Source organism: Scleropages formosus, unplaced genomic scaffold (assembly GCF_900964775.1).
Source record: "Scleropages formosus unplaced genomic scaffold, fSclFor1.1, whole genome shotgun sequence".
Taxonomy (NCBI): domain Eukaryota; kingdom Metazoa; phylum Chordata; class Actinopteri; order Osteoglossiformes; family Osteoglossidae; genus Scleropages; species Scleropages formosus.
This window is the reverse complement of record NW_021641043.1, coordinates 143619-154634: the sequence shown is the minus strand read 5'-3', so window position 1 is coordinate 154634 and position 11016 is coordinate 143619. Positions and strand designations below refer to the sequence as shown.

The 11016-nt window shown below is 40.1% G+C and overlaps 1 long non-coding RNA gene across 1 annotated transcript; it reads left to right on the top strand.

The window, feature by feature from the left end:
• The first annotated feature begins 6184 nt into the window (after positions 1–6184).
• Positions 6185–7870, top strand: LOC114909752 (uncharacterized). The gene is made up of 3 exons (XR_003797378.1): positions 6185–6289; positions 6372–6461; positions 7835–7870. It is a non-coding gene; the product is annotated as an uncharacterized LOC114909752 (long non-coding RNA).
• The last annotated feature ends 3146 nt before the right edge of the window (positions 7871–11016 follow it).

Genomic DNA, 11016 nt, shown 5'->3' with positions numbered 1-11016 from the left:
GGTTTAAGCAAACCGATGGTGTGAGCGTGTACTTTGTTACCTGTGTTAAGTATAATCTATTTACCACTTCTCAAACGCAGAGATGGCTGCGCCAACAGGTTATGGGCCCAGAAGAGAAGTAGGTAATAGACTGAGTAGACTGTGTTTCGACGGAGACGAAAAGAATTACGAACTTTGGGAGACAAAGTTTTTGGGGCACCTGCGTTTGCTGGGACTGAAAGAGACCATATTGAAAGTCCCCACACCGAGCGATAGAGACAGCGCGGACGAAGATGAGATTGACGACACTGATAAAAATGAAGAAGCCTACGCGGAATTGATCCAGTTTTTGGATGATAAAAGTCTTTCCCTTATAATGAGAGAAGCTGCAGATGACGGAAGAAAGGCGCTGCAAATACTAAGGGGCTACTATGCAGGAAAAGGGAAGCCGCGAATTATTAACCTGTACACAGAATTAACATCCCTTCAGAAAACTGCAAAGGAAAGTATTACGGATTACATTATTCGGGCAGAAACAGCCATTACCGCTCTGAGGAATGCTGAGGAGACGCTCACTGACGGACTGTTGATTGCAATGATTCTTAAAGGTTTGCCAGAATCGTTTAAACCATTCGCAGTTCATGTAACACAGAGTGATGAAACTATGACTTTTGCAGAATTTAAGACAAAGCTTAGAAGTTTTGAAAACACTGAAAAGTATGCTAGGTCAAATGACGACAACGTTATGAAAGCGAGTGGTGCAGCTCCTGTGAGAAGAGGAGAGAGAGAGAAAAACGCAGACCCTGATAATATTACGTTATAATTGCGGTCAAAAAGGACATAAAGCCCGGAGATGTCCAAATGAACGTCGTAAAAGTCAAAAACAGTGGTGTAGCTATTGCAAAAGCTCAACACACAAAGACGCATCTTGCAGACGCAAAAGAAGGGACGACGCAAAACAAGCGACGCATGAAGAGGACGCAGATAAACATGCTGCATTTGTCTTCAAAACGTGTGATTATCAACTAGACGGGCTGAAACATAAAGGACTAATGGTTGATACGGGAGCAACATCACACATAATTACCAACATCGGAAAGTTTAAGAAATTTGACGAGACTTTCCAAACGGGCAAACATTTCATTGAGCTTGCGGACGGGACAAGAGCGAGTGGCGTTGCGCTGAAGAGAGGTGACGCGGAGATATGTTTGATTGACAGTGAAGGAAAGCAAGTGAGTACAACGCTAAAGAAAGCACTGTACATTCCTTCATATCCACAAGACATATTCTCTGTTAAAGCAGCGACTGCCAATGGGGCTTCTGTTCGTTTTCGACAAGGACATGACGAGCTCATCCACAAGGATGGCACGAGATTTGAAATAAAAGAGTATAATAGACTGTACTATCTAAACACTATAGATAAGGGAGGAGATTATTGTAACGGCTGTTACGACATTCAAACTTGGCACGAAATCCTCGGCCACTGCAACTATGATGATGTTTCCAAGTTGCCAGATATTGTGGAAGGAATGGAAATCAAAGGAAAGATTGACAAGTCCAAACTGCACTGTGAAGTCTGCACACAAGGCAAATTTGCGCAAAGCAGGAACAGAGAACCCGATGCACGTGCCAAAGTCCCACTTGAACTTGTGCACACAGACTTGGCTGGTCCTATTCAACCAGAGGCTAAAGATGGTCACAGGTATGCACTTGTATTTGTTGATGATTTCTCAGGCACAATATTTGTTTACTTCCTGAAAGCGAAAAGTGACACTGTAAAGGCTACGGAAAAATTCCTAGCAGACACTGCTCCTTATGGTACTGTAAAGTGCATTAGGTCAGATAATGGCACTGAATTCACAGCAACAAATTTTCGGTCATTGCTAAGCAAAAATCGCATTAAACATGAGACCTCTGCACCGTATTCACCCCACCAAAACGGTACTGCTGAAAGAAGTTGGCGAACATTGTTTGAAATGGCCAGATGCATGCTCATTGAGAGTAAATTACCAAAAGAGTTATGGACTTACGCTGTGATGACTGCTGCAGTAATTTGCAACAGATGCATTAATAACAGAGTAAAGCAGACTCCATACTACATGTTGACAGGAAGAAAACCGGATCTTTCAAAGATGAGAGTTTTTGGATCCATGTGCTATGCATACAAACACGACAGAAAGAAGCTAGATTCACGTTGTGAGAAGGGAATATTTGTTGGGTATGACAAGAATAGCCCTTCATACCTAGTGTATTACACAGACACTGGAAGAGTCCTTAAACACAGGCTTGTCAAATTCTTCAAGAAATGTGCTGTCGAGCAGCAAACTCAAACTGACCCACAAATACCAGATGAGGATGTTTATGGGGGAAGTTATTTGCCATCTAAGGTAAGAACAAACATCACTGAACAGAGTTCAGGGAAGTCTCAAGATAGTGGAGACAAAACAGATCTTCAAAATGATGATCAGACTGAAAATATTCAGAATAGATGCAACCCCAAAAGGAACAGGAAAGCTCCCCAATACTTATCTGACTACGTAACTGATATTGAAGATGATGATCAGATACTTACTAATATTGACTACTGTTACAGAATGTGTAATGTACCACAAACCTTCAAGGAAGCCATGAGTTCAACCAAATCACAGATCTGGATTAAAGCCATGGAAGAAGAGATGGATTCTCTAAAAGAAAATGGAACTTTTACGTTGATGGCTCTACCCGAAGGCAAACATGCAGTGGGGGGTAGATGGGTCTATGCAATCAAGAACAATGCAGATAACAATGAAACATATAAGGCTAGATATGTTGCTAAGGGTTATAGTCAAGTAATGGGAAGAGACTATAAGGAAACCTTTTCTCCAACAGCAAATATCACATCAGTTCGTGTCTTGATGCAAATGGCAGCACAGTATGACCTTGTTCTACATCAGATGGATGTGAAAACGGCTTACTTACATGCTCCAATTGATTGTGAGATCTATGTGGAACAGCCAGAAGGTTTTGAGGTAAAATCAAATACTGGTGAAAAACTTGTCTGTAAACTGAACAAGTCATTGTATGGTCTGAAACAGTCAGGTAGAAACTGGAATAAGTTACTGCATGATTACCTGAGTGAAAATGACTTTATGCAAAATCCTGCAGACTCTTGTGTCTACAGCAGACAAACTGGAAAAGAGAGAGTGATGCTAATAATCTGGGTTGATGATCTGATTATTGCTTCTAGTACCAACGAGTTACTAAATGGTGTGAAAAGGATGCTGACAGCTAAATTCAAGATGAAAGACCTTGGTAAATTAAAACATTTCCTAGGCATTGATTTTGAGCAAATGGATGGAGTTGTGAAAATTAATCAAAAGGGGTACATCTTAAAAATACTGGAAAGGTTCAACATGTCGAATAGTAAGTCCAGATCGACCCCATGTGAACAAAAGCTAGAGTATAACGGTGATGGAAACTCTGTAAACCACACAAAGTATCGTGAAGCAGTAGGTAGTTTGACCTATCTAATGACATGTACTAGACCAGATCTTAGTTGGGCTGTGAGTAAACTGTCTCAATCTATGTCAAAACCAAATGAGCAACACTGGTGTACAGTGAAGCATGTGATGAGGTATCTGAAAGGTACAGTAAACCAAGAACTGACGTACAAGAAGAGTAACGAGAAGCTGAAACTTACGGCATACAGCGATGCTGACTGGGCATCAGATCCAAATGACAGACGAAGTACGACTGGATACTGTTTTAGTCTAACCAAAAATGGTCCCCTCATTTCCTGGAAGTCAAAGAAGCAGCCTACAGTTGCTTTGTCAACATGCGAAGCGGAATATATGGCACTGGCTGCGACCACACAAGAAAGTCTGTACCTTGTACAATTGATGAATGGACTGGAAAATGGATGTCAGTATGCACCGGTAAAAATCTTTGAGGATAACCAAGGTGCAATTGCTCTTTCCAAAAACCCTGTTTGTCGACAAAGATGTAAACACGTTGACGTTAGGTACCACTTCATTCGATCAGCAATTAGTGATGGTAAAATAACAATTGAGTACTGTCCAACAACAGAAATGGTTGCTGATGTGATGACTAAACCAATGACGAAGTATAAGAAAGAAAAGTTTGAAAGCTTTATGTTTGGGGCATAAATGTTGCTGATACAGGGATGTAACTGTGTGTTGTATTGTAAATGGACCTGTAGAGAATGAGAGCAAGTGCGGGTGTTGGAGATTCTATTCAGTGTGCTCTCATGTTGGTGAAGTATCGATCACATGACCTTTGTTGTGCGTGATGTGTTCTGATGAAGCACGTATGTAAATAAATGTTCTCCCCTTCCGGTTTAAGCAAACCGATGGTGTGAACGTGTACTTTGTTACCTCCGTTAAGTATAATCTATTTACCACTTCTCAAACGCAGAGATGGCTGCGCCAACATGTGGTTTAAAACATTGTTTTAAACTGAATGACCGCTGAAATACTGCTGCCATCAGTATCGCTTTTTAAGTGTTTGTTAAATGCACTTACTAAAACAATATGGGATCCCCAAAAAGTTCTGTTCCACATGATTACACCAAGATTAGACATGAAGAGCCTGCAATTGAAATAAACTAAAAATGAACAGGAATTAGCTAAATGGGCAAGCCTGTTCACAAAGAAAATGTAGTTGTCCAGTTAGTAATGACTAACTTGTGTGTCTACAACATGCCTGTGTGACTCACATCAGGTCACTTACTTGTGAAGATGTTAAGTCCAAATTTTCGTTATTTACATATGAAATATGCAACAAATGCCAGTTTTTAGGAGAGAAGACAATTTTCAGCAATAATTCTTTTGTTTATTAACTTATATTATTTCTTAATTCACTGGTGGAATATTTTCTAGCAAAGTGTAATTTCTCTGATGAGCTGTAATTTTTACGAAATCACTTACACAGCATTTAGAAATTATGCTTTCAAAGCTTAAGCTAATCACACAGACAAAACTTGTAGTACTTTGGTTTGATAGTACATTAGAATTTCTGATGAAAGCAGAGCACAAAACAGAACTAAAAAAAACGTTAACCTACCAGCTAGCAAAAAATCGGATATCTCGACGTCCCCGCGTCGTGTGCCCACCATTTCACAACCTTGACTAGTAGCAGCTCCTACCACGTTAAGTCTAAGACATATACTGTATTTAAGTATAAAAATAAAAAAAAAAAAAATTACACACCCATGGCATGGCTACAAATTGCTTACTTACCAAAAATGAGGATCCTTGGACAGGGTTATACCGAATTTACGTAACGCGCAGTACTGTTGCAAACCCTTGATAGTGAAAAAGATCCCCACCTCCACGACACAAAAAAGCGGGAAAACGTATATAGACATGCGCAGAGAGAACAGTATGTCGAAAGTTCATTGAACAGTTTTTTCAAATTACCTTTAATTGAATAAAATTTACTTGTTTTCAATATAGCAAGTACATTTTTAAATTAATTTAAAAACATCTGTAGTATTAAATTACACATTAAAATCTATAAATTAAAAGTTCCCAAAAGCGACTCTTTCACGATGTGAGTTCTTCTTGCATACATCTACTATGCATACCGAAAATTTCGAAATGGTGGGCACAAGAAAACGCGGGGATGAGATAATCCGAGTTTTCTAGCTGGTAGGTTAGGTTATTTCTTAATTCACTGGTGGAATATTTTCTAGCAAGTGTGTAATTTCTCTGATGAGCTATAATTTTTACGAAATCACTTGCAGCATTTAGAAATGATGCTTTCAAAGCTAAACTTAACTATGACACAGACAACTTGTAGTACTTTGGTTAGTACATTAGAATTTCTGATGAAACAAAGCAGAGCATAATAAACAGAACTAAAAAAACGTTAACCTACCAGCTAGCAAACTCGGATTATCTCATCCCCGCGTTTTCTTGTGCCCACCATTTCGAAATTTTCGGTATGCAATGCATAGTAGATCATGTATGCAAGACGAACTCTCACATCGTCGTTGAAACTGAAAGAGTCGCTTTTGGGAACTTTTAATTTATAGATTTTAATGTGTAATTTAATACTACAGATGTTTTTAAATTAATTTAAAAATGTACTTGCTATATTGAAAACAAGTAAATTTTATTCAATTAAAGGTAATTTGAAAAAACTGTTCAATGAACTTTCGACATACTGTTCTCTCTGCGCATGTCTATATATACGTTTTCCCGCTTTTTTATGTCGTGGAGGTGGGGATCTTTTTCACTATCAAGGGTTTGCAACAGTACTGCGCGTTACGTAAATTCGGTATAACCCTGTCCAAGGATCCTCATTTTTGGTAAGTAAGCAATTTTTAGCCATGCCATGGCTGTGTAATTTTTTTTTTTTATTTTTATACTTAAATACAGTATATGTCTTAGACTTAACGTGGTCGGAGCTGCTACCAGTGAAGGTTGTGAAATGGTGGGCACACGACGCGGGGACGTCGAGATATCCGATTTTGCTAGCTGGTAGGTTAACGTTTTTTTTAGTTCTGTTTTGTGCTCTGCTTTCATCAGAAATTCTAATGTACTATCAAACCAAAGTACTACAAGTTGTCTATGTGATAGTTAAGTTTAGCTTTGAAAGCATAATTTCTAAATGCTGTAAGTGATTTCGTAAAAATTACAGCTCATCAGAGAAATTACACTTTGCTAGAAAATATTCCACCAGTGAATTAAGAAATAATATAAGTTAATAAACAAAAGAATTATTGCTGAAAATTGTCTTCTCTCCTAAAAACTGGCATTTGTTGCATATTTCATATGTAAATAACGAAAATTTGGACTTAACATCTTCACAAGTAAGTGACCTGATGTGAGTCACACAGGCATGTTGTAGACACACAAGTTAGTCATTACTAACTGGACAACTACATTTTCTTTGTGAACAGGCTTGCCCATTTAGCTAATTCCTGTTCATTTTTAGTTTATTTCAATTGCAGGCTCTTCATGTCTAATCTTGGTGTAATCATGTGGAACAGAACTTTTTGGGGATCCCATATTGTTTTAGTAAGTGCATTTAACAAACACTTAAAAAGCGATACTGATGGCAGCAGTATTTCAGCGGTCATTCAGTTTAAAACAATGTTTTAAACCACAACTCCATAGATCTGCAACAGCTGCGGATAAATTTCTGTAATTGTGTGGTATCAGTTTTTTCTTTCTTTATTGTTACCACGGTTATGGTACAGCAAATGACCATTAAAAAAAAAAGCAAAATTGAAGGAAAAATATATAGGGAAGAAGGAGGAGCTCAACATCAGTAAGTCGTCATCTTATAATTCACACTGAAGTGCTGTTTACATTCATGCTGAAAAAAGTACCGGTACACATTTCTTTCATCTTCTTCAACTTTCAGCTTCTTGCTAGATGTGGTTCTGTGTCTTTGTTTTTCCTATAGTAGTATAATGGCTAATTGCAGCATAGAGTCAACCTGTCACAGGTCATGTGTAGATAGCTAAACTCTTCATGTTTTGAGTGAACTGTGAAAATGTTGTACTGAAGTAACAACATTACCAAATATTGATTTAACAACATTTTAACGGCACGGCATATGAAGCTCAGAGTCATCGTGGACAATGATGGCTTTAAAATGGCTTCTTCTAATGGCTTCTCCATTCGGGAAGGCCAGAAACTTTAAAGGAGTTTCACAGTACAATTTGCCAAGCATTTGGAATTGAACGAGACTTTGGTATTCAGTTCGTGGATCCTGACTTCAGTAATGAATTCATGAATGTTACATCAGTACAAGACATACGGGACAGAAGTACAATCAAGTTAGTGTACATCATGCTGAGTGATGTGGGTGTGAGTCCATCTTCTCCATTGCAAAATTGCCCCAGCACTTCAGGATCATCTGGAGCACCAAGAAGAGGCCCAACATCTCCCAGTGTGTCCTCATTGTCTTCAACAGACTATGATAACACCATCATTCAGGGACTGAACCGAGAGCGTGTGCATGACCACGTGAGTTCTCTATTCCTTGCTTTCCAAACAATGTACAGGTGCAGCATATACATACGATACAGTGTGATGGATAAAATGAACCACATATTAGCAACAGCTACTGTACACACTCAACATTTCAGTTTCACCAAAGGGGAGTGGGGGGGGGGGGTATTCAAAATGAAACTACGAAAGTAATAAATGTGAGTATTCTTAAATCATTGGACATATGATATGTTTTCAGATAAAGTATATAGGGACATATAAGTTATGTTAAAAAAGCTATGTAAGATACAGTGAAAACCTATAAGCTCTAGTAAGCAAGCTGCTTTTCTCTGATAGTCCAAGGGCTGGTTTAAGGAAAAATGAATATGTTTTGCTGGTGTTGAAAGCTCATATTAAAGATTACATTATCATAGTCTACATGGGTTTATATTTGTGGAAAGTTCAGACTTACCAGTGTCCTGGGGTGGTGTCTGCAGCTCCCTGTTTATAATGCCCGTATTGCTTGTATGAGTTACTGTAGGTGTATTCTGACTTTGTGGGTTATGCCCCCGGGCCCCCCATTCCGTTCGGGTTAAACTGGTGGTACGAGTAGGGGTTCACAGATTGTGAGTAGGTCTGGCTCTGATAGTACTCATGTTGGCTGTGCCCCGTCTGTCCTCTGTAGAAACCCATATCTGTGGCTGAGAAGTCGGGCAAGGTTGGAGAGTCTTTGGATGCAGGGTGGCAGCTCATAGAGTTTGGGATGTCAGTCAAAATGCTGGCGAGCTGCTTTTCAAAAGCTGGTCCACTCATTATTGGTCGCACAGCATCTCCTCCTTCCTGAAAGCAGACGGTCCGAGTGTGCAGTAGATAGAGATGGGGAAAGAGCAGTAAAGCAGGACCAAATCCTTCAAAAAACTTCTCTGGTGAAATTCTCTGTGCAGAACTGCATGCACTGGGGCAGCACCCAGCCGAGTAAAACTCTTCGTTATCGAACACTGGGTGGATTCTCTCTTCCTTTCGGCCCAGAAGAAGCCCCCCCCCCGGTAAAACAGCTCTGTGTCTCCTCCCCTGCTTCAAGCACACAGCACACACAACACACACCATCTTGCTGGTGCAATAATTTACTGGAATTATTGCCTTTCTATCTAAGGTAAATTCGTGTTCACCCGTAAGATGCACATTTGGTTTGCGTTGAGCATACAACTGTAATTGAGCATATAACGCTTTTTGGAAAAGGAGCCAAAGTATCATTCTGCCGACACATTATTTATATTAGTGGGATGACCTTTTCAGTGCGAGTCACCCTGCTACCATGGCCTTCCTATATTGAGTTCATTGTCTGTGACTTGATATGTCTCCGGAACCTATTCCCTCGGTCTAAGAGCTCGGAACAGAGTTCCGGTGGTGTTGTTGAACTCTGTTTTCTCTGAGCATATTCGGTGGAACCTGATGAGTTGGGACTTGATCAATCCTTGGAAGGTGCGTTTGGGCTGGAAGCTGGATTTGTGCGGTAGACAGTGTGTGTCAGTGCTTTTAAAGTAAACCTTGGTCTCGAGTGTTTTTAAAGCCACCTTGAGGTTTACTGTAATGGACTGTGGTGTCCAGGAAGTTTACTTCCTGTGTGTCTCAGTGTTGTTTTATTGTTATTTTGGAGTGGTGTGTGTTCATGAGTGTGTCAAAATCCTCGTGGCCATGGTGCCAGACCCTGAAAATGTCACCCAGGTATCTGTAGCACTGGAGTGGTCTGTTTGGGCATTTCATAAATAGAGTTTCCTCCCAGTCTGCCATGTAGATGTTAGCATAGGCCAGGGCAAGTTTTTATTTGTTTTTAAACCCATTGCTGTCCGCTGTAGGAGGGGGACACAGTGGCGCAGTGGGTTGGACGGGGTGCTGCTCTGCGGTTGGTCTGGGGTTCGAATCCCACTTGGGGTGTCTTGCGACAGACTGGTGTCCTGTCCTGGGTGTGTCCTCTCCAGCCTTAGGCTCTGAGTTGCTGGGTTTGGCTCCGGTTCCCTGTGACCCCGTATGGGCCAAGCGCTTCAGAAAGCGCGTGTGTGTGTGTGTGTGTGTGTGTGTGTGTGTGTGTGTGTGTGTGTGTGTGTGTGTGTGTTTACCTGTCTCATCACACCTTTTGGAAAATCTCCCTTTTTTAAGGCATCCCTGTGAGGGTATGGACGACGGATGGAAGCAGCAGTGGAGAATTGAAGTAGTGGACCAAAAGGTTTATTTCCCTTTACTAAAAAGTATTCTTCAAAACACATGAACCCTCAACCAAGTACAAAACAAACATAAAGTTATAAAGAACATGAGGCCTATGAGCCATGGACTTAGCCCTTATATCAATATTAATGCATAACTCTCCTATTCACTGCATGAGAGTAACTACATAAGTTTGTATCAAGCTCTCTCACTAGTGCCCTAATACAAACCTATATAGCTATAGCTCCGCCCTCTGCTTATACCATAACAGCCTCAATTTATTTCAAAATACATTTCCCCCAAAAATTACATCTAAAATAAATACTAAAACATACAAACAATACTAAACATTTTTTACTATAAAAATCCCTACATACATCTTATAAAAACATTTCACACTACACAGTAAAACACCCCTACCTAGTTGGTTGTGCCCAAGGACTCCCCCCTAGATATACCCCAAATAGTTGACTCCATCGGGTTTACAACACAAGGCACCAAACACAACAGAACACCAGACAGCTACATGGTAAGGAAAAAGTCTACAGAAATGTTCTTCTAAAAACAATAAATACATTCACTCTCCACACAGTTACATATACCTGCCATATCTTTATAAAAGAAATATTAGTTAATGACAACCAGACAGATACCGGTAGGCCTTTCCCGGCACCCAATCTAGTTCAAACAAACAGTGTTAAATGGAATACGGAACCAGAACAAACAATATAACAATACAAGATAAAATGCATGTGACAGGCAACAGCAACAAGGTTTAGCGTTACATTGTTGGTACTTTGCCGGCATCTTGCTGATTCCTTGGAACAACTTGCCTGTCACAGCTCAGTCTGTGACAATCCCTCTCTTATGATTAAGTGGTGCACGGACTGTA